The sequence below is a fragment of the Mya arenaria genome, chromosome 5 (assembly GCF_026914265.1).
Source record: "Mya arenaria isolate MELC-2E11 chromosome 5, ASM2691426v1".
Taxonomy (NCBI): domain Eukaryota; kingdom Metazoa; phylum Mollusca; class Bivalvia; order Myida; family Myidae; genus Mya; species Mya arenaria.
In genome coordinates this window covers 3,855,380-3,879,925 of record NC_069126.1, presented here as the reverse complement: position 1 = coordinate 3,879,925, position 24,546 = coordinate 3,855,380, and positions in this window count along the sequence as shown.

Sequence of the window (24,546 nt, the reverse complement as noted above, 5' to 3'; positions counted from 1 at the left end):
CTTTTAGGGACAAGACTTACAATCAAAAAGCAATCTGATCTTTGTCAGAATTATGACGTGCTTAATGTCTCACAAACAATCAATAAAAGAAATGGTGTGTGGCTTGTATATATTTCAATACTTTTCTTCTTTCCGAGAAAATGGTAATCAAGTGAGCCAGTATGACCCTATATCGATCACCGGAGTACCCTAGGCAATTAAAGAAGCAATATTTTGCCAAAGGAGTAATACGTTGCTAAAACAGAAACTCTTGCTAATTGTTCGGGTTAAGCCCGACAAGTTAATATTTCGTTGGAGCCTTAATTTGAAAACCAATTCTGATTTTATCAAGGAAACTAACTCGAGTATTATTATTTAACCTTAAGCTAAACAAATACGTATACAAACATACTTTTAAGCACCATTCTAGTGTTAGTATGTATTGGTCAATTTAAGTTATTGTATAAGTTGAAGACAAAACAGATTGTGCTGGCTAAAATGGCGAGATTACCTATTTTCCTGTTGATTTGAAAAATGGTTTATATATGTGTGCCTAATATTCAATGATATTGTTGGAAGTGTTTATATACAATGCATCTAAATAACGATTTCTTTTCGCGAATTTACAAAAATTAAATACGACTTTGGTACATTGATCCTTAACTTTATTATGAAAAATCCGTATCATGATACTGTCGTTTTCTGATTCCGTATCATGCAAGTACCGTGTGTAGTCTCGGAACTACTTTCGCGTTGCTAAAAATAGCGTGACCAAAATACATTAAATTATCTAACTTTACTCACGCTCCAGAAGCATTAAAATATTCAGGAACATAGTTCTCATGTTCTTCAAAGAACCATGAGGATAAGTACGAAGAAGAGAACACTTACACTCTAGACAGCTACTTTACACATGTATGTTTCAGTGAACTAGTTGTTTGTCATTTCTAACTTCATAAATTGTTGCATTATCCATGTTTATTATTATAAATATTAGCAGCTCGCCAATACAAAGAAGAAGGCGAATTCGCGTTATCGATAGAAATAGCGTTTGACCCACGAACTTCCCTCAATTTTGCATATTATGATCGTCAAAAAATCCCACGAATATTTACTTTGTTTAAAATGGCCGCGTTACGTCTACAGGAAATAACGATTAGTGTACACTCGTAAAATAAGTACCACTTTTTGTTGTTCTGTTTTTTTGTGTTGTGACATTTAATAATTGTTTTCGTAAAGGCAATTTGTTAATTTTGCTAAAACATAAAATATTTTGTTCTTGTTTTCTTCGATGTAGTAGGCTCCCTTGACTTCATTACACAAAACTACGTAACACATTCGAATTCATACGCGCATTTGACAATTGGCGGTAAATTTAAATCGAATTGAAACCGAAAAATGAAAAGGAATTATTAATTAGGCAGGCATATAAAAAATGGAATATTACAATAAAACGCTTTTCTGGTGACCTGTATCACGTCTCGTTCAGCGAGTAAACATGTATACATACGTGTTTACACACCGAACTCATGTATCGTGTATTGATGATTTAAAGACCTTGAAAATATTTTGCCATTAGGAACGTCCTTTTCTGCTGCAAGATCAGACAGCTGACACAGTTATGCATAGTTCGTCCAGTTACATTTGCCAAACAGCATACAAATGTACTTTTTTCATCACTGATGCATGAAACGTTAAGTGATGATTTAACTGAAAGTATCTTTATTAACTCAAGTGCTGTACTTGAAGTTTAAGGTAACGTGGTACTATAATTACACAGTAGCTGACGAAACACTTGTGCGATTTACATTTCTTCAAACATATGACATATGTCATTATATACTAAAGACTATTTTAAAGATTTATGTATGCGTACACTGATATTATTTCTATATTAAGCCATAATATAAAACGTGTTGTGTCCTCCACTTTGTATTATGTTTTGTCTGCCCCGCCTTTATAATGTGTTGAGTTCTCTTATATCCTTGTTATTTGTTAGAGAAGCAATTTGCACCCATTGTAAAGTTTTGCGACATAAAAGATATTTTTCAAGGCGAAATGTCCATGTTTGATATATTTCAAACGAAGATGTTTCTTTATTTCAATATATTACAGTGGCTATGCGTTCTGAATTAATGGACGTTTATGAAAATTATGTTTGGTAACATTAGTTCAAGATGGAAGCTGATTTTTCATTAGCGCACGTGTCTCACCGTTTTTAACGTGTTTAAGGCAGTAGACACAGATTCAAGTATTCTAGACATCACTCAAATGAGCCGAGCAATAGAAAGGTTGAGTAAACAGTTCCAATACTTATGTGAAAATACTTGTAAATGAACATGTATTTAAGCTTTTGATGTATGATTTGCTGTTGTTGGCATGTGTATAACCTTTGTATTAAGTGTAATATAAAACATATGTCATTTGAAAATACAGGCCATTAAAAGGTTATGCAGGCCAAACAGGCTGTAACAATATTATAAGTGAGATAAATAAATGCGTAGCATTGAATAGTTATGCTATTTTGTACTTTTTATGATTCTGTATTTCAGTGTGTTGATTTAACGTATGAATTTAAAATTTACTGAATCATTTGTTTTATATGAAAGACACGAATATTAAACAATGGACAATATCACGTCTTCGATATATATTGAACGCTATACTTTATAACTTGAAACTATTGTTAAACTTTGATATAGGTTAAGATTGATATTTATTCTGTCTGGCTCATGCTATAAAGCAAGTTACAAAGAGTGATTGAGTTTGTATTAAAGAGCTCTTACTGTGTTGACTGTGTTTTGCACTCACTAAATTTCAATAAAAGTAATATTGTCAGCAATAGAGAGAAAATTAGATAAAACATATTTGTTACAAAATGATTTTGGAAATAATTATGATTAGTAATCTTTCTTTGACGCAGGTAGCAAAATGCTTTTAGAGAGCATAAAGTAAATAAAGCTAAACAATGAGATATATACAAAGACTATCAGTTGACCGATCTTTCACGTAGACAATATTTGTTAAGAGTAAAAGACAAATGAAATTGAAGGCATTGACGTTATTAAACTCCCGTTTGGAGTAAACAACTTGAAGCACACTCGAACACAACATTATAACAAGAGTTTCGATACGTAGAAAATAGCACAAATATACAAATTGAAGTATTCAGAATGACGAGCAGCAGTCATTCTTTACATGACTGGTTTAGGCGTTGGTCTTCAAAAAACCGCACATTCACGTACAAATGTATAATTGTTCGTTTGCACCATGTTGTATATGCTAAAGCCTTTGTAGTCATTCATTTCCATAAAATGACGTTGGTGCCAGTATTCTTCTGATAGCAGCAAATGCAAATTTATACGAGGTGAATGAACTGACAAGTGATCTTTGGAATCCGATTTTCTTTAGAACCAAATGTTCACGTGGTTGAGTCCCCATCTTAAATCCTAATAGTTTTCTAACGATAAACAGTTGAAACATTGAACTTAGGAATTATTTGTTTTGAAAGTATCGTATGAATACATCTGATCATTAAGGCATTTCTCTGTACGTGGTAGTAGGTTATCAGCCATAAATTCAGATTAACTCTAACAATGCAAAAATTAATGTTTTTTAGAGAATATTTTAATGACTTGCACATTTCGTAAGATACGCCCAAATAACCGAAAGTCATTGTTAATTAATATGTGCATAAAGAAGCTGGTTTTTGTATACAATGACAATTAAGTAAATGTAACGGATTGTTAAGACGCAGATGATACGCGTGACTGTTCGACTTAACTAACGACTTCGTTTGTTCTGGTTTTAAAAATATGTCAGTCAAGCATTTGATGCATATCGTTTCTCATTCAGAGCTTCCTTCTTCAATGTGTCATTATTTAAAGAGGCTGGAAAAACCATCTTCATGTCAAAGATGTCGAGGATAGTTTGCATTCGTCATGTTTATCGGAATATGCCTCGAATTTGTTGCTGATAACAAATACGTTTTCATGGTATCAAGCAGAGACAGTAAAACAAAGGATATAACATCAAAAATGATGTTTGTTTAGCACAATCACAGGTATTCCATACACTTGTTTATAAGTTCATGTAGCTTAGAAACTACGTTTTCATTTGGTACAATCAGAGAGCATACAATACTGGGTCTTGTAATGAAAACATTTGAAGCATCGTAAATTAAGCTTAGGGTAACAAGTATCTCAGCAATGATTTTGTAATTTAATCACCTTTAAAGCTACCTGAATACAGATGAGATATGTTCAAAGGTTAGCTGTTGTAATAAGATTTGATACACTGACACATAAATATATTCCATATCAGGCTAAGTGTTCGTTATTTCAAGTATCAAAATGGTCAAATTTAAATAGTGTTACTCACGCAGTCCTTTTTTTTGAACGCTACAGTCAATCATTAGATGGTTTTACATTTGACCTGGCACATGCGTGCATGTATGTTTCCGCTATTTCTACATGCCTCGCAAACTTCATATACGAATAGTGTGGAGTAAGGCACTAATAGTTACGAAATGAAGATTATAGATACTAGGTTAATACAAAACTAAAAGCCTTGTTTTTGTTCAGGAACGGTTAAATATTTGTGATAACCGAAAAATCAATAACCGCATCAGAAATTCGTCGGACCAATGCGGAAGCACCAGTTATTTGACTTGCTGGCGTTCATATCATATTGCTATGGTTCAAAGTGGGTATGATCAAATCGAAGGGTTGTCGCGACAAAGAATAACATGAGTTAATGTTTTCCTTGTTAGCAACCAAATAATTCATGTATATTATTGCTTGAAAATGACAATATGGCATTTTTTCTGAATTTTAAGTTGATCCATAACCATGCAACTTTAATAGCAGAACGGTTGAAGACCTTTCACAGAGTTAAAACACTTTATTTTTCAGGATCATTCGATTGTTTAACAAATTTTGTTTTATAGCCTGTTTTTACCCTTTGGCGCTGATATTTCTGCTTCTTTTATTTGTTGAACTCCCTTACTTTATATCTCCTAGATATTGTTTCTATAGACATGGATATCTGCCGGTTACGTATTGTTTCATTTTAATTAAGAGTCGCGTTTGGTTTGATTCCGTATGCACTTACTGTTTTACGATTGCAAGAGACTGGGGAGATGAACATTTCAAAAGCCTCTACATCTACCTTCCTTCGGAATTATTTCAAAAACATAAGGCATTCCACATGTCTTCAGATAGGATGGCAAAACTTACTTTTTTGTAACATGTATCTTGATTCATCTGTATAAATTTGCTTAATTATTGTTTGTTTACTATTGCATATCTCTTTGAGATTTAAATTGTTAAAGCTTAGAGATCAAAGAATAATCTTAACTGATTAAGTGATGCACGATGCATATGGACATTTCGAGGGTCCCAACGGTATAAATGTTGCTCGTTCTTTCGTTCGTAAAAAGGTCAATCACGAATAGACAGTCTATACAGAGAACCAACTTAAAACAACTTAAGCACATATCTGGCGAAGAGTTAATAAACATTTTGACCAAATGCGAAGGAAAATATATACGATGTACACAAGTAAGTTCTGAAATATTCCGTAATCTCCAGACATCTATCAGAAAGTTCAATAAGAATAGTAAAACTGTTACAAAATAACTTTATCTTCATGATAAAGAACATTAGATATCAAAATACTAAAACTAAGAACCTTTTCAAATATAGAATTTCCATATTCTTTATAACGATTTCTGAGACACGCGGCATAATAGCGTGAACATGATATTCCAATAAAAATAAGACACGCACAAAGCAATGTTTAGATATGCTCATTATGTTATTTTGTCTACATGAAGAGACGCACATTGTTATAAAAAAGGGATTCATGTTGTTAACTATTCTAGTTATTTCAGTTCCATCAAATCTGTTGAAGACGTTTATTAGTGTCCATTTGTACGTCGCTCTATGTTTATTTTGAACCAAGTGTCTTATATGTCGAAATAGTGTTTCATCCCAATGCTAACAATTTTGGCTAAGTGTTGTAACCTGATGTAAGCAACTGTTTTGGAATAAGACAGTTGGATCTTCAGGGACACTTTAACATGTATAACTGTTTATTTCATTGATTTCAATATTTAAGTGGCAGCTATTTTCTGCGTTTGCTGTTTGTTCACATATAAGACATTCTCTTTACGTAAAATAGATCAGGAAATGAACATGTGGTATCTCAAGGCAGTAATTGCCTTATTGGATAGTCCGATCGAGTAATCGTTATATCAGGGTTAACATAGGTATTGTGCAAACAGTCAGCATTTCCAAAACAAAATTAAAATGATAAAATTTTATCGATATTATAAAAAAGATTTTGACTGTAAAAATGCTACTTGGACCCATGGTATGATATTTTTCATCGTATTTTGAGAAACACCAACAGACCCATTGGTAAGCCGAAGGTCAAATCCAATACAATTAATTCGGATGTCTGTTAAGTTCAAAAGAAGAAATAAATTAGCTATCTCTAAATATACAATTCGCTTCAGTTTTTTGTTTGAGATGAGGTACCAGCGAGTGAGTCATACTCTCCAACGTTTGTTGTAAATACAGCTACAGGCAATTTTTTACAATGGCAATGCACCGATATATATGCTCTAATTCATTATTCCACTTCATGACAAACTCCAGTTGTTCAGCAATCACTAACAGATCTAGTGGCCCGCCTTTTTAACACCAAGAAAGGCTGTACTGTAGTTTTGCAGTTTGCTACGTTTGCCACAAAAATCTCTATAGTGTATTTTAATGTGGTCCAGGTTTCCCCAAACCAATAACAGTGTGCACCCGCTCAGCATAACCATGGTAGTATAACTTGTGAGAGGCCTAAAGAATTCCAGATAATTAACATTTGTCTGAAGATGGCCATATAATATATATAGTCAGCAATTTTTACGTATATTGGAGAAGTGGTTCATTCATTTAAGCAACAACAACGCTCTCTGGACAAGCAAAATAGTAATGATGCAACTAAAAAGATATTTTAATAAATATTATACTCGTTCATTAAGTAAGACACTTCGATATACTATTTATCCTGTATCATATTTTGGGTCTGAAATCTGGGGTACCTCATAAACTTTTTAAACACTTCATGTTAAATGTGTGCTTCGTGTCAAAGCAGAAACACACACTGATTTTGTGTATGCCGAAACTGGTAAGTTTCATTTCTATTTATATGATTCAGTTAATAATATATGATCGTGTACTATCTATTTCACAGGAGGGATTCTATTTAATTATTTTAGGTTCTTTGTTGAAATTGATGTATCAATATTGAAAGTGCATGTTTTAATTCGTTGAGGTTTATGGCGCATTGGTCATATACATATGTATGACTGTTTGAAATTACAACACGATAATATATTGTATTGCATAGACATATTGGAAAAAAACACATTGAAAGCTGCACTCTCAGAATTGGCCGTTTTGACATCTTCATTATATGTTTTTATCGTGGAAGGAGCCAAACTTGGCTAAACTGTCTTGGAACCAGTACCAAAAGAAGGCCGACTTAAAATTAAATCGCAGTTTTCCATAGTTATCGACGAAAATTGATGTTTTATGGATGTAAGCGTACCTAGCACTTTAAGAAAATTAAAGTTTTCCGCCGTTCTTCGAAAAATTGAGATCTTTTCCTTTATGAGTTATCATACATGACTGAGTTGAATGCATTGGTGCCAAAATCAGCTGATTCTGATAAAAGCACACACACTAAAACATGTAAAAACTGGCAATTTGTGAAAGTGCAGTTTCAAGGAGTCGGTGATTGCACTATATGGTTCAACATGCATAAAACAAATTTAAGAAACCCAATTACATTTGTATTATTCATCAATATTTCTATCAGTTTATGCAACAATTCAAACGCAAATATTGTATAGAAGCAAATGGGCAATTCATTCTATATGTCATCTGCTACAAATTGAGCTATTAATAATTACGTTTTCCTTCATTTGACGGAAGGCAGCAGCTTGTATCTTACGAGATTTAGAGGCAATTATAGCATTCATATAAGGGCAACCAACATATGTTGTGGCACTACAAAACATTTAGGCGGCTGTCCGAAAAGTAACTTGTTTACTACTAAGGGATTGCAATCTAAGGAATCGAGGCGTCATTTTGTATCTAGAATATTTGCTAATTGACGAAATTCATCTGAATCAAATGGTTTGGTAAGAACAAAATATTTCAATTCAAATCATGGTTAATCATGACTAGATTTGTAATGTGATACTCGTGTTATAAGTTTGAAATGTCGCGGGTATCGCATATTTTTTTAAATTTTTTATTCAGAAAGACACACTTCACTTATGGTGTTATATTCGCACCTAGAAAAAGCATTTCTTGTGATTAAATATTAACTCTGACATTCACAATATCACATATTTAGGTTTCTCTTTTTTGTAATTGCAATCTATTACCAATTTTACCATTTTTCTTTTGTTTTTCTGATTTTGATCATATCTTATCTGGACTCTGTGATAATAAAACCGGACTAATATTGGTATTATATATTTCTAAAAACATCCCAATAGCGAGTTATAAAATTGAAGTAATGCAAAATTCCTAGTATATTGAAACTATTTAGCAAACAAAAGAAGGAGTAGTATATTTTTAGTGATACTCATCGTAATATTTAACCCCCAGGCTCGTCCCTTAATGTTATTAGTGTATGCTCTCGGTCAAATACTAATATTAAAGTTAACTACCGGTCAAGCTGGTTGAAAAACAATATGACCAGAAAAGAAAACGATGACTACAGTACTCATGTTACAATTATTATGCAGTACATACCATCAACAATACTAATATAATAACATTTTCAGGGCAAAGCCGAGTAGCCATATACTGTACGGTACTTTGACAGATCAAAACAGTAATAATCAAACTAAAAGTTATTTTGTTAATAAAAACGCGCACAATATTCGATGCACATTGCAGTTTTGAAATAGTTTTATTCGGGTTCAAATCGTTTATCAAATACTGAGCCCAGCAAAGAAGTTACATTAAACCTTAAATGCATACAGCTGTTACCGCCTTTATCCGGACAATTATTCCATTAACCATTGCAATCGATTAAAAAGAATCAATGTTTTGTTACTTTAGCGTAACCGTCCTAAGAATGAATTGCATTTTACATCTGACAAACATTTGAAGCATACAGATGAGTTTGAGAAGTATGCATGTTAGTATTTTGAGAACAGAGCTATGTTTAAACATTGCAATACTTCTAATGACTTATCAAACTACGTACGTTTGTATATAGGCTGTTAATACTATTTATACCTACACTATGTAAAATATCCTTACTAGAAGGTGATAAATTTAGTGCCATAAATGTTGATATCAAAAGCAATTTCTGGAGGTTCTGCACAATTTGCTCTAAGACATCATGAATCAATGCCACATATCCCAGTGAATTTTAAGTGTGAACTCTATTTTCTTTATGTGCTGAACACAAATCAAAGGTAGGTTGCAATAATGAAGAATTGTAGTTTGTTCAATATAAGGAGTATATTATTAGTTTTTGTATTTCTTATTTTTGCTCATAACCCTAGGATGCCTCGATCTTTATTAAAAAATGATATTACCGTATTATTAATTGCCTTTTGACCCTAGATAAGCCGAGAGACAGCTGTGCAAATGTAATGACCGAGGCCTATCTTAAAACATAATATATTAATTCTGGCAAACATACCGTTGAAAATATCTTAAACAGTTTCTAAGACGATTTCATTTAAGATTGTCAATATTTTAATAATTATATTTACAAAGCATCATATTCTTTCATATGCTTTGTGATATCAGTATATCTTTAATGAAAGTTAGTTATTCGTACTGAGAGGTCGATGGCTCAATTTTTGCGATGTCGTTTAATACGTTATCTCCGAACCATTAATTGAACATAATTTTGCACAGAAAGCAAATAAGAGCTATACATATTGATATTGTTATACGTTTTTGTCTCGTAGCGCTGTGTTTAGTCTTTAGTTTGGTTTTGTGGTACTCTCTTCAGGATTAATGGAATAAGAATGAGGTTGTGCACGCAAATTGGTTAAAAACCCCAGTATATGTACACCATACTGACCGTTCCAAGGCGGTACCTAACAATCCTTGATAAACACCCCTTATTTTTATATAGTAAATATGTAGTGCTGTTGTGGAGTTTTGTGTTTTTGTTCCATGTTTCTGGTTGGTGATTGTTTGTTTTTGTTGTCTATGTCTTTGGTGTTGACCCTGTGTCATTTAACGGGGTTTATGTTGAAACTTCGAAAACTGTGCTTGATTCTGTAATTTTTCAAATAAAAAATTTCATCTAATATTGAGCCTATAAACATGGTAATAATTCAGTGTTGGTCGGTTGGGCTTTCGTTGTACAATTAAGTATAAATAGTAATAATATTAGATTAACTGATAAGATTACACTTATGCAAACATGTTCACATTCATCAATGTTTAGGTTGTAAGAAACGCTTATACACTGTTGTGTATATGCATATCGTTACTATATTACATTATAGATATTCACATTGCTTATAATGATGGTATACACAGATCGAAACTCCTGAGAGTCCAGACAAAAAATATGTTTATCTCATTGGAAAGGCAGCTGACATTAAACACACAGAAATGACCGTGACAGTCGTCCAAGATATAAACAAGAAAGGAAACTTATCAATGCTACCCATAAGCGGAGCTCGGGATGAAGTGTATGAAAGTGTTTTTTGTTCGGAGAAAGTGCATTTGTCAAGGTCAGCCAAACCTATAGCAGTACAAATACATTTCATCTAGAAACGGTCCCCGGAAACGGAAGTTAACTTTAGATGTTAATCTTAAACTCGTTAACCGGACACCTCATGTGAAATCCTGTTTCCACTGACTGTTTAAATCGTTCAGATGAGTATCTAGTAGGAATTTAAACTAACGCAAAGTTTTTAACCAAGTGGAAATGTAATAGCAATTAATAATTTTTTGTATTGTGAAAATAAAGTAAAAAAATTCGAGGCATCAAAAGCAAATTCATGAACAAGATTAATATATCGACCAAGTTTCATTGGGATTCATCTTTCCCTCTCCTAAGTAAAACCCAATACTGTATTCTGGTAGCAGTGACATTGACCTTGACTCCAATCATTACAAATGCTTTTAACAAATACTTCTCACAATGCGCATTCATATACCAGTTTTCGAGACAAAACGTCATTCTTAACTCAAGTTAAATGTTTGAAGCAAACAAAGATTTGTATGTGTGGTAGCAGCGATCTTGTCAATATTCTTGACCATCATCTCCAAATGTTGCTTTAAATATAATTTCATTTAACATTAAGTACCTTTACAAGTGTAAAAACATCGCTCCGAATTAAGTAAATGAGTAAAACATGTTTTCTTTAATTATTTCTGGGGATATAACCAGCTTAAAATACAATTCAAATCCATCTCCACTGTAACATTCATCAATCCAATTAAATTCATCGAGCGGAAACTACCAGTTCAGCGAAAGTCCAAATATCTTTTAACCGTCTTATAACAATGTTAATAATTATACAACTCTATGTATCCTTCCGTTTTTAATATATATTGGCAAACAATGTATAAACGTAGGATTCAATAAATGTGAAAATATAAGATCAATACTGTGGGGAGCAAAGACCCTGCATCCACAACACAACTACGATTTTGTTTAGGGCACAATGACGTATTTAGCAGACATGCAATAAGAAACAAACGTGTACAGTAGATTACGGTGAATTTTGATACTTTCCTACCGGAGGATATTTAAACAAGATCGACAATATTGCCCAAGATCGCTCACATGAGAAACTAGAGATGCAAGCTATTGCCAAAAACGTCATAGGTTGCTAAGGCACGAGTGATTGCTCAGGAAAGTAAATGTTGCTAGGGAAGAAAAGTTATGTAAAGCAAGATGGTAAAGGACCACTAGATACCCTCTCATCGCAGATTTACAGAAGGAGGTTTTATATATTTTCGTATATCAGGTAATGTAAAACAATTGACCACTAGAATGGACCTAATTTGGCTGTTTACCTTTTTAAAGTATTTTCCTTAAAAGAAATCAATGTTAAACGAATGAGCGCCTTGGCAAGGCCAATTTTGATTCTAGGGCAAGACTAGAATAATTTTGGTAAAGGACCTCTTGCCAAATGCCACATCCTAAATGTAAAACCAATAGGCCTTGTCGTTTAAGTTAGGATATAAAATGCATACATATAAATCATATACTAAAGCAATTGCATATGTTTGTGATTCATATACGATTTATGAAGGTCACAACATGACAATGAAGGATAGATAACAGAATGTCGAGACACAATACTTAAGTGCAAAACTACAGAAACAAGCTCAGTAGCAATACGTTTAAACATAAACCCGGTTTAATGGCACTTGGTAAACGCCAAATACATAAAACCCAAAAACAAACAATCACAAACAAGAAACATTAAAAAATCGAACAAAACTCAACAAACATCACAGTGCATACATACTATATATACAAAAAACTAGTTATGTTTATCAAGGATTGTTAGGTAACGCCTTGGAACGGTCAGTAAAATGTAAATTTATTGGATGTTAAATTAGTTAACGTGCACAAACCTCACTCATATCCCAACAATCCTAAATAGATAATAAAAAAACGTAAAAGGTAAATCTCATCTTAGTATGCATTCATTTGCGGAAACTTAAAAGTAAAACAACAAAAAAATAAACTTATAGGTAGACCCCAAGTATTTCAATGATGAGATATCCCAACTCTATCTGTAGACGAAGAAATACAATTCAGAGCACCTAATGCATACAACTTTTCAAAGATTCGATGCAGTCATTGTTTGAAACTATGAGCATCACACACAGTCTGCAATATAAAACAATTCGTACGCATTGCTATAAGATTAAAGGAAGGCCTTGACAAGTTTTTGCTTTTCACAATTTATCGGTAATGCAATTGATATAAAACGTTTCTCGCTCAATGCTTCTTCCACCGGGGTTTAAATATTTTAAGAGGCTGCAAGAAGTCATTGATCTTTCTGTCAAAGATGTCAAGGATGAAGTGCATAATTCATGACATTCGTCACGTGTTTGATGCAGATATGTGCTTCTGATAAGATTACATGTTGGAATATTTCTGCATTTCGTTTCTGATTAGATGATGTCATGGTATATTGTGTCAAGCAAGGACGAAAACAGTCTAAAGTATAATTCGTGTAACGTCAATACGTGTGATAACGTTGTCGTCATTCACAATTAAAACATTCCATACACTTGGGCTTAAAGATACTGATAAACCTTTTTCATATTGAAGGCACATAAATCTTGTTCTAGAAGTAAATCGAGGGAAGACAACACGTTGCATTGTTGCAAACACACTGATATTTCAAAGTAAACGTCGGTTCCTTCAAGATTGCATTTAGGCCAATACAAAAATCGTATAAACTTTGGGTGCAGTATCAGTCAAGACAGTGAAACAATGTATGGCGTATGACTATGTCATACTCGTAGGTTAAGCCGAACTGCATGGCTTTTATAATTTATACGATACAAATGAAACAAATGTTTTAAACATTTAAGAGTAGTTTTCATGAAATAGTTAGCTCGAACAACGCAAAATCATGGAGATTCTATATACCTTTATATTTTAATTTTACTCGCAGATGCGTGTTCAAGGCAGAGGATGGACACAGCATAAGTTACTTACTTAGTCTTAATATACTCTAACCAAAATCGAACCAATCTAAATTATCGGATATTAATATTGCAATAACAGCACTTAAAGAAACATTTATTTATTGTGCTTTTTATTTTAACATTCAAAATACCAAATATTATTGTCTAATTTGCATTTGTAGCATCCATCATTATTTAAATAGATTACTGCAGGAGCAAATGTGCTATTTATTCCATACTTCAGATGTTGAACACAGGGCTACTGAGTATTATGTTTTCATCACTTGACGTAGATCAGGCTTTATTTTAGGAGTTGTTTTGGCAATATAGAACTCGCATAAAGGGAACAACTTTAAAGGCTTTAGAGAGAAAATCAAACAAGGAAGTCGTTAAGGATGCTCAAGGAAATAAACACATAAAGCTAAGCCGCCTTCGCATAACAATAAAATTGGAGTGTGTTAGATTAATACAAAAAAGAAGTTATTATGAGTTGTTCTTATAAGCCTGAAAAAGGCGCTTGGCGCCGAAACGTTGGTTTATAATTAAAAGTAAAGTATACGTGTTATTGTTTGTGTAACTCAGTTAATTGTTAGATTTATAAAAATACAATTTGAATCATATATCGGGGGCAGATTTAAAGAACATTCTAAGTCTAGTAAATATATAAGTTGAGGTTTCTATTCGATCTTATAAGTTAACGTTAGCAAACGATTTTGTTTTGTATCTCTGTAGCATCGTTTTTCATAGAATGTTTGTGGAGAATTAAATTGCAAGCATTAGATACAAATGATTTTACGATTAAACATTGACCTAGTAATTAAAGTGCATAAGAGCAACGAAGCAGATAGACAAATATGTGTTTTCGCTTCATTTGTATGAATTCAGTAAGTCTGTAATGGCTGTTTTGTGGCAGAAGGATAATACATTATTTATTGTATAATTTATTTTTAAGTCGAATAATTAATTTTGGTTATACCAAGGTATATGATTGTTTATGATTGATACCAGCAAGTCTTTATTATCTAATATTCAAATTTCAATAATTATTTCAACTTACAAAATACCAAATTTGATTGATCATTTTGCATGTGTAGCTTTCATTAGTATTTTATCAAGTCACTTTAGGAGCGAAAGCACGATTATTCTATATATCAGCTGTTGCACACAGGGCTTTTGCGCATTATCTTTTTAATCAATTGAAGCAGGACAGGCTTTGTTTCATGAGCTGTTTTGGCAATTATAGCACTCCCATTAAGGAAACCTACATATATAATGGCATTACCAGAAATTAATGTCTGCGACGCAGGCGACTGTCACAAATTAAATTGTTTTTATGTCTACTTAGGGGATATCGAGGCGTCATCTTGTATTTACTTTATTCACTCTAAATGCAAATGAAGTGCAAAATAAACATTTTGATTTAAAATCGAATTATTCAGTGTCCGATCTTAGAACTCTTTGAGGAGAACACAGTATTGGAGTCAATGTTTTTGAAATAATTCGAGGTCTTGTAAAGTCTTTCCGACATTGAGTATGGACAATATCACCAGGTTTCACCTCCACTATATGTTCACTACTGGTGTTGGCATTGATAATTCCAGTACAGCCTTTCTCTCCAAGACGTACAGTGGGTGTATCTCCATCTACAATGCTCTTCTGACAAATAGAGCAGTTCTCCATCTGTGAGTATACAAATATATGTCTACCAATGGATCTATTTCAGGTTTAGTATATGGCTGAAATAGATAAAAATATTGAAATTTTGTAACAGACTATGTTTTGTGTAGCCTTAATACGTCTTCCATTCATGGTTACGTAATATTATTAAAAGAAAAAAATATGTACTGTCCCAAATTATATAGAAGGAAATTGATTTTCTTTCATGCTTTTCGATGAAATATGGGGTTTAACCAGTGAAATAACAACAGTGAAAATATCAATTTGATATTTTCACTGCAAAAAAAGGAGTGAAAATATCAACTTTCAGAACTACTTTAAATTCCTTTGTTGTTACATGTACTTGCCTATTGGACTTCAATAAATTATGTCAAAAAAATGTTACAAAAATATAAAAGAAATGTTTTATAAATTTAGATAAATATATAATTGGAAATTAACAACTTACCGTTTATTATCGGTTATCCAGTTTATCAAACATTTTACTGATCTTTGAAGCTGAATGTTCGAACATTTGCTTTCATACCAAACAAATTACAGACAAAAACAACTGTTCGAACATAAATAAAAGTTTATATCATCGTTCAAATGTATTTTGAACTGTTAACCATTGGAGTACGTAAATTGAGCTTCCTGGAGAATTCACACAACAATTTACAGATAGATCCGATATTTTTTACCCCACCACACCTCAAAATGTGTCAACAAACTAGCGTGGCATTTACTCTTTATCTGGAAAACAAACATTTTAAAGCGAAACAGACTGGTCTCTGACAATAAGATGACTGAATATTAACTTACTATAAAAACACGCGTGGCATCTAGGGGCATGGTAAACAGACTGTGTATCACCTGTAACAATAAAACAAAATCCAATTACATATATGACAATTCTACTGAAAATATTCAACAAAACCTACGTTTTATGCAAGTTATTATTCACTGAACCATTCATGAAAGACTTTTAGTTCATACCAGCTGTTTTTTACCTACACAAGAATGCATGAGTGTTAATACCAAACAAATAACATTTAGATAAGAAGGGTGGTTGTATTTTTATAATAAATTTGTCTCTGATAAAATATTCTTGTTATTTTGTTATGCTGTCAAAGTTTACATTTTTACTTACATTTTGTCAAAATAATAATCTCCAAATCCAAGATAATCACACAACCGACATCATTGATACCAACTTCTTTCTACCTGAATAAAAATGTTTTTAAGCTAATTTACCGAAATTTTCTCAGTTAAACAATTTCAATGAACATTTTCGTATTATGTAAAAAATACAAAATAATGGCCCGTATTTGCTTCCGTAGTTTAAAAAAGTGGTCAGAATTTTCCCAGTCAGTTGTCGATTTTTTTTAAACACTCACAACTGGGCTTAGTAATGTTGTGTTAATTAACAATTTGGCTATACTTCATGCAAAAATAAACAGAAAAAACGCAATTTTAATCTCAAATGTAAATAAATGCTGGACAATCATGATTTCCGCAAATCGGTCAGCTCACTGCAAATCGATCGTCATTTACCATATTCCTTTGACATATGCGACTTAAAACTGTGACTTGACATTCATTATCCCATTTTTTATTTATAAAAGTTTTAAAATAAACATACCTTCTCTATGCGTCAGTTGTAGTCTTTTTGTTTGTGGTGTGCAAAGCTTTCAAATTTTTGCATGGGCGCCGCCATGATACTTTTACGATGACGTCAACATATTCAGCGCGTGACAATAACATTATCCCGAGTATGGCGTTCCGGTAGCGACATCCTAAAATCTTCGTATTTGTTCGTTTTCAAACTTGTTTTCTCGGGTTATTGACTATCAAAATGAGCAGGACTTTTTATATAATGTACATAACTGTTAGTTATTTCGCATATTGTGAACAAATATTATGTTGCAATTAGTTTTACCTAACTTGTTCCATTGACTAACCTATTTTGTATTGTGTTATTTGGGTACGGGCTTAAACATTTTAAGTTGCCACAAGGATCTTGACCTACTATAAAGGAGAAAAATAACTTACCACTTCTCATGAATTAAATGATGATCGGCGAGGGCATTAAACAGGTGAAAACATTGTACATCCAATTTTCTTACCAAAAATTCTAAATTTAGTTCGCTTAGCAACACTAACAAATAAATTCGTCCGTATCAAATGTTGCTATTCAATAGTAATATTAACAATAATTTATAGAGGCATTCATAATAGTATATTTTAGTAAAGGTACTGCTCGTTGCATATTTCTAGCTCAATTTTGTTCTCTTTAATTTATTGCAAAGAGACATTTCTTGCAAAATTATCTTTAGTGTTTCTTATATTTTATGTGATTTACAAAATAGCCGATGTGTCTGATTTACTATAAATCTCCGGCTCTCGAGACATTATTTGGGGAGCATTATCATAGTTGTTTGACAATACTTGACTTTATGAAGTGTTCTTTGTGACCTGACAATTTTGATCATTTATTAGGTTAAATAAAAAAAACTTAATTGTTGGAATCATTACCAAGTTTGTAGAATGGATATACAGTTTATTTATTAAATAAGTAGAAAGTTCATTCAGGGCGGTTTTGGCAGTCAGAAATAAGTGAGCCATTCTAAACGCAATATGATCGACGAATCAAGCGAGGATACCTTTTTTAGATCTAAACTTGATTTGATTTGAATTATATTTGTTCTAAAAAAAGTATTTAACCGTCTTCCATGTTGATATGTTAAACTTTTCAAAAATATGTTTACATGGTTTATTTCGACTATTGGGGACTGGGTTTAAACCTATGGTTGTTATTATAATATTGAAGAATATGTCGATACACCAAAACGACAAATAAAATGATATGATGAGTTGAATTGGAATGTAAAGAGAATATAAGCTGACATTAAAAAGGAAGTCCTGTAGAGAAGGAACATTGCGATCATGCCTTTGATTGAGAAGAAAAGCACAGAGTGGATATGTCGGAAGTCACGCTATTGGTGAAAGCGTTATACGACAGGACCGGTAGTACGGAAAACGGACAGGGGCAGCAAAATAGAAGTGAACCAGTGATTATGGTAATTGACGTAATGATATGGCTCCTAGAGACAGATATCGATGCAGATATAGCAGCAAAGGAACAGGAAGAGGCCAAGACAAGAATAGGCATAGTTGGATATATACAACGCCAGGTGAAACATGTTGACCATTCTGCTTCCTATGCATCGAGAAAGGACTTGTTCAGAGAAACTGCCACACTATTATAAAACAGGTTGTTTGCAAATAAAAGAGCGATATAAGAACGGTCTTGGGATCTGACACGGGCACTCAGACAAATAAGGATTCCGTATCACATTAGTTACAGTATTCAGACAAAAACAACATTGGGTGCCAACTTCATTCAAGCTTTAATTAGTTAGTGTACATCCTCTTTTGGCATCTGTAATAAATTTGATCACATAATATATCTGATTAATGCCAAACGAAAATGCAATCGACGCATAGCTCCATCTATGTTCGAGGAATACTCCAACACAGTGACCAGTAATAACCTTACAGTGAACCACTTTACAGTCCTAAATGGCAACAATCCACTGACAGACCTGTCAATAAGCACAAAGTTTGACGCTACCGGGCGCCGATTGGCTGCGGCATTTAGTCTGTATAGCATCTACATATACTATTCCGTAGGTCTGACGAATGTTGGTGTTGATGCCATGAGTCGCTACCTTTATTTTATAATCACGGAGAGACCAAAAACGATCAAAGCTACCGGTACTTCCATAGAAATCTCCTATATCGAAAAGATGCCAGGAGCAAGCGTAAACATCATTGAAGCTACTAAAGAGTGAACAATTACTCGCTCAAAATTACATCACAGAGATATAGAAGCTAACAGACTAAAGGCATGGTGAAAAGCTGTAATTGACAAAAAGGTACCGGTCAAGATTATGCTTAAATATCACTTTTTATAAAATGTTTTCAAATTGATGCGTGCTCTGATTGGTCTTACATGTTTGATGCAGTAATTATTAATAAATCGTGGTACGGTTTGTACGTGTGTAAGGTTTTGGCGACACTAGTTTAAGACCCCAGTAGAATTGGCTAATATGTTTAAACTTATGTTTTAATGCCCGCCCCAAGGTGGAAATCCCCTATTATGTATCGTTAAGCTTCTCGAGTGAGTGTTCTGTTTTTGGTGTATATATTTGTGTATATGGTGTTAATATGTTTATGTTCCTAGGTCATGATCGTCTGTGCCCTTGTTCCGAGACTCTAAACAGTGTTTGGTATTGGTTAATATTACTACTGAGCTTGTCCCTGTAGTTATCATTGTATTATTGACCACGAGGAAACACGAAATTGCAAATAAGCCGAACAAAAAATGTGGCTTTTAAGTAGTAAGTTATGATACTTTCATGATGAATATGCATTGAATAATCTCAATTAAAATGCATCACAGGGAAATTACATGCTGATGTCATATGTTACAAAATCATGTGACCAAAACGAACGAACAAAACAAACAAGAGCCAGGCAGAACATGATTAGCTCTTACACTTTCCAATGACGATATATCATAGTTGTGCACTGCTTATTGTCTTCTAGCGCTGTGTGTCTTGATTAGAGTTTGTTCGGGTTTGATCCTTCAGCCCTTCAACATGATAATGGATACATGTCAAGATACTGGGACTGTTCCTGTACATCCAGTTATTGTACTCCAACAAAAAATAAAGTACCAAACAATACACATTTTAGCACTTTTTGCATTAACCTTATTAGATCAACACGTAACATTTGTAATCGGCAATCGAATACTAACACCTTCAAATGAACAAACAAAACCTCAGTGGACGGTCAATTGTCCACACACATGATCATGAATCATGCTGTCGTTTCATTCAGTAATTCTTTCTCATATAAAATAGAGAAAAACATATTGATCAAATCTATATGATTTGCCATGTTTTCTTAGATCAATTTTAATTTTGTTCTACAAGAAACTGCAGGTCTCCGAAATCTTCAAACAGCCATGTGTTGTCGGTTTGCTTAACTATTATGTAGCTTATTATATGTTTTCTCACATATCGCTTTGTCCGACAATTGATTCGCTACCTAGAATCTTTATGAAATGTCTAGCGTAGAAATTCCTCTGCCTGCCAAAGCATGCATTACGGTGTCTACATTGTTCATCCGTTGGGAAATCAAGCTTTATAACTTCAAATAAATAGCCATCAATGATTTGTTTTCACAGATTTGTGCCTCAGATGTTATTTGCACACTCATGTGTTGTTTTATCCGACAGGATTAATTCGTTTGCGATTTCTCTGACAATGATTCTCGAATAGTTTAAAAGATCCTTTAGAAGTCAAATTATTTATCTGTTATGTATAAAACATTACTATAATTGTGTTTTGCGCCTCGTTGAAAACTGCGTAGCAATATATTTGCAATGTTTTCAATGAAGACTTTCTGAAACAAACAATATTAATAACACACGGCCCGAAAAGTCTTAAGTGGCTGTAAGGATATATATTTCTTTGATCTATCTTGTAATGGAACAATTTGATATCCGTGAGAAGATAAACACTCGATATATGTTTTATTAAAAAGAAATATAGCCAGACGGTAAACGTATTGCTTCGTTTGTATTAAGACACGTCAGACACAGTGTTTATTTGCGTTTGCTAAGAGAAGACAGAGCGCTTGACAAATCGCTATATAGTGGCGGTTTTAGTGCAAGCGTGAAAGATGTAGAAGCGAATGTGACCCTTCCCCACTAGGTATCAGACGTCGACGTGACATTGGAAGATATACTAGGTGCTTTAAAACCATTAAAACTTTTTTGGCGAACACGTGTTGACAGACTCCGAGTCTTTTGGCTTTGACTTATTTTTTTTCAAATTTTTTACGTTTCAAATTATTTGGAAGGAGAGAATAGGATATACAAGTCGCTTTTATTTTAAATAATGTTATTCTTATTTGTTCCCAGTTTTAGTACAACGATGCTTTTTATTATGCAACTCTATGATCACACAGTTTTAAACCTTTTATTTTATAAGGCAGACTGTGTGTGATGCTTTTGGTTTCTTACAATGACTGCATCGTATCTTTGAAAGTATTTGCATTAGGTACTCTGAATTGTTTCCCTCCGACTGCAGATAGAGTTGGGATCTCGAATCATTGAAGTACTTGGGGTTTACCTTTTTGTTTTTTATTATTATTTGTTTTATTGATAAGTTTCCTCAATTTAAGGCATACTTTGATAAGAATTACCTTTTGCGTTTTATCTTTATTAATGATTGTTGGGATAAGAGTGAGGTTTGTGCACATAAACTGGTTAAACCCCCCCCCAGTAAATTTACATTTTACTGACCGTTCCAAGGAGGTACCTAACAATTCTTGATAAGTATATCAATTATGTTTGTTTATATATAAGTATTTATGCACTGTGCTGTTTGTAAGGTTTTGTGCTGTTCTATGTTTCTTGTTTGTGATTTTGTGGTCTATGTCTTTGGTGTTTGCCCATTGACCCTAAACCGGGTTTATGTTTAAACTGTATGCTACTGAGCATGTTTCTGTAGCTTTTTGCATAAATATTGTGGTCCAGATATGTATGCAAAAAGCTACAGAAACATGCTCAGTAGCAAAAAGTTTAAACAGAAACCATGTTTACTTATAAATGAATATTTTATCGAAGCGGTCGCCATTGTGATAGGTCATATAGTCGAATTGTTTAATGATATACATGTATAACAAAGCGGACTATTCTCTACTGAATGAATGATTGGTTTCATATTACCATCACTTTAATAATTATAAAGATATTACTAAGATCAGTTGCTTTGCTAAGATGTTTACATCCGTTTCACCATCCCTTATCTCTTTACTGTGAGAAGTACAATCATGCAAACTTAGGGATAAAAGTGTGTCTACAGTAGATAAAAAGAAGAGTGCTATTTTTTGTTTAAATGTGCACTTAACGAACCACCTAGACAAAGACACATTAAATCGTTTTATTGGAGAAATCCGAGTGTTTTCATTATGAGTTCATTGCTTAATTCTAAAACAATAAGCGAACTTAATCATCTTGCCACTTATACAATTCGAAATAACGTAATGAGCAGTACTCGATGATATTACTCTTTGTGTAATACTTGCATTATGTGATTAAATATCAGTTTTTGCTATGCTGTTTTGTTTTTTTGTAGCTCGTGTACTCCTTAATATTAGAAGTATTATTTCATTGCTATTTAACAACTCATACACGTGTTTTGCTAATTGTTTGAAACATGTAATGATTTAGTTGTATTTCGTTATGATGAAAATCCGTAATGGTTTAAGTCGAGTTAAATCTGTTCTGTTAATATTCGTACTACATATTCACGAGCATACCTGTCTAAAATTATTTCGATAAGAAACACCGGGTGCAAGTCATTGATTTACTACTGTTATAGTCGATGCATTCCAGGCGATTACGCACATTCAGTCATAATGCAACCATGATAGGGCGAGATATGTCTCCTAAAATTGACTCTCAGACATTTACTGCGTAATGACGAACTGGCTGCCATTTGGTTGGTGGGGTATGCATGTTTTATTAAATCTTTAAAGTCATCCTTTATTTATTTACTTATTTATTTCAATCATTTATCAGAATGTTCAATCTTTTGTTTGCCCTCATTTGAATGATGATAAAAAATATATATTCACACTTCAACCTAATCCGCCGCGTCTAAATGTATTGCATCAAAGCTCGTCGAGTGATTTCTTCAATAACTTTACACGAACATTGAGAAAGAACACATTATTACATTTAAATTGAGTATGACGAACATTGGAAATAATATTTAGGACTTTAACTCTACAATTATATACATGTTTTTGATTGTTCTTGCAAAAACTAATATATACTTTAGATATAGTCCCTAACTAAATATATAATTGAAAATTGTCGCTACCTAATGGTATCTCAAATGTGTTTGTTCGAAATCCCATTACTTTTGTAACTCCATTTTATTTACTGCTACACTAATGTAACACCACTTGGAATTATAATTTAATAGTCTAACACTAATGAAGCTCCATTTAGCAATATGTCAGAGTCTAACACACTTATGTAACTCCATTTAGAAATATGTCAGAGTGCCTTATTTTTGTAACATTATTTGAGAAAATGTCATAGTGCCTCACTATTTGGTAGTTCCATTTGCAAATATATAAAACTGCAACACTGTTGTATTCCATTTTGGTATTTTTAATTTTCTTTTCCTTCTTACTCTTGACATATTTGGTATATATAGCAACTGACCTACCCTTACCCGGAGCAAGTGTAAATATTGGTAAAACTTTGTTATTTTATATCACTTAAAGGTGAGTAAATATTCCGCCAAATGATGTGACGTCAACAGCATGTCTGGACGTCATTTCCTGAAAACTTCAACGCCGTTGCTGTTCATATTTCAATTGTGTTGTAACTTGAGTAACATCACTGTTTCAAAAGCAACGTCGGCATGACGTCAACAGATGACGTAGAATTACGGAGTGCTGTGAAAAAGTGCGTAGGCCTTTAGATGTCGCCAGCAGAAACCCTTATATTCATAGGAAGGTCGACAACGGTTCCACCGTTTAGCAAAACCTTCGTATACAAGTGACATTAGCGATTCCGCAATGGTAGATTGTCTATAAAAACGGCACCAGGGCCGGCCGCCCAGCGCAAGTCGAATTCTAACATTGATCGGGTTAAAGACCATATCTTCAGTCGACATCTGACCTTATGCAAACGACACAGAGGATCGTTTTGACCCTTCTCAAAGGGTGTTACGTCGAGACAGTGCAGAAATTGATCAGCAGACACCGGAAATGTGTGAACTCGTACGGAGATAACATTGTAAAAGTTAACAAAGAACTCGTATTGTGACGTCAGCTGATGTTCCCGACGTCGTTTGTGCTCCGGGGGTTGCGAGTTGGGTAGTTTCTGAACATCCGATAATGGATTTATGTGTATTGTAAGCTTTTGATATTTATACAATTAATTATGTTTCAAATAAATTATTTATTGTTTTCTTTGTTCAAAATAGCCAGTATTGCAAAAGTTATTATACAATTCCGCGAAATTCTGGGACACCCTTCGTAGAATAGGTATTTAATATTAAACTTTATACATTACGAAATGATATAAATACAACACAACATG